This window comes from Camelina sativa, chromosome 14 (genome assembly GCF_030686135.1).
Source record: "Camelina sativa cultivar CO46 ecotype springtype chromosome 14, ASM3068613v1".
NCBI lineage: Eukaryota > Viridiplantae > Streptophyta > Magnoliopsida > Brassicales > Brassicaceae > Camelina > Camelina sativa.
In genome coordinates this window covers 15997138-15998621 of record NC_141893.1, presented here as the reverse complement: position 1 = coordinate 15998621, position 1484 = coordinate 15997138, and the positions used below count along the sequence as shown (strand labels likewise).

At 36.8% G+C, this 1484-nt stretch overlaps 1 pseudogene; it reads right to left on the bottom strand.

Moving 5' to 3' along the window:
- Positions 1 to 840: 840 nt before the first annotated feature.
- Positions 841 to 1284, bottom strand: LOC147928285 (calcium-permeable cation-selective channel WeiTsing pseudogene; annotated as a pseudogene).
- Positions 1285 to 1484: the final 200 nt, after the last annotated feature.

Sequence of the window (1484 nt, the reverse complement as noted above, 5' to 3'; positions counted from 1 at the left end):
CAACGAGACCCGTGGATTGAGAGGAGTCAGAAGATTCTCTATAGCTGCTACCGCTGCATGACACTATGACAGTCGAACCAAACTTCACACGATGTAATGTGGGAGAGCATGCAAGCCTTGAAGACACCATACAATACAACTGTAGAAATTCTGTTTGATCTTATTCTTTTTCTTTCTTGCTATTAGAAAAAGGTACCAATTATTTTATATAATCCGTTTTTTACTGATAGTAGCCATTAACAGACGTGGTGGATTAAAGAAAAAAAATAAGCGTGTATCAAAAATCTTGTTTAGCTACCCTTATACAGCTTCTCATATATATTGGCTTTTTTGAGAAAAGAAAAATAAAACCCCTGACTTGTTAAACTCAAAGATAATATAATTCGTAAACGAAAAAATGGTGTTTTCTTTGTCTGGCAAACAAGTAACAGAGTATTTCTTTGTCTGGGAAACAAGTAACAGAGTGTTTTTTTGTCTGGTAAACAACGAATTCCCGAATAATCTAATCCTTCCGCAGCTGAAAAATCGAATGAAACTATAAAAATAGAAAGAAAACAAAACCTAAGAGATCTTATATAGGACATATATTTGGTCAACAAAAGGAACGCAAGTAACTGATAATAGAGTTTGTGGTAGAGCATTTAATAATCGAAATTTTCCAAAAGAACCAATTCAACAAATATGTCCGAACGCAAAAACATAAAATCTTATTTTATTTGGAGCTCTTAAATCAGATACCCGACCATAGTAGTGAGAAATACAAACACATATAAAGATCGAGATACTTAGCTACCCGGTGGCGGGAGTTGGAGATCTGAACTCGATCTACTTGATATTACTTTAAACCGGTTTATCTCCGGCGGTATCCTCTGGAGAGAGAGAGACATACATAACAACGAAGAACCAAACAAGCCAGAGAGGAACCACGATCAAAGTGAAAGTTGGCGAAATAAGAAAAATGAGTAGGAGAGCTGCGAGAGCCCCAAAGAGATGGCTGATGTGCCCAACAAAGTTACCGATATCAGGTTTGCTTCGAAGCTTTACTTCGCAGACACGAAGGATGGTGTAGATAAGAGTGATGACCAAGAAACAGAAGATTATGGCTCTACGGTCTTCTGCGTTGATTGATGATTGGTTTGTGCCCACCTGAAGCAACCCTAAAGCTCCGCCATTGATAAGGATGATAAGCTTGTGTACGGTGGAGGAGTAAGCACCGTCATCCACCTCCTCCTTTTCCCTGATCTCATTATCAGAACTCCGGTACTGTGTGATTTGAAAAGACATCACTAATGGTTACTGAAAGAAATAATGCGGTCCACGTAGATATAAATAGTACAGTATATCAATATATCATGAACAGGTATTGGAATCTAGTGAATAATATCGTTCTTTTCACTAATTTCAAAGTAAAAGAAATCTATATTTCAATAATGGTATTGTAGAATATCTTTCTAATTCAAGATAAAACCGATTTGGTTACTTGA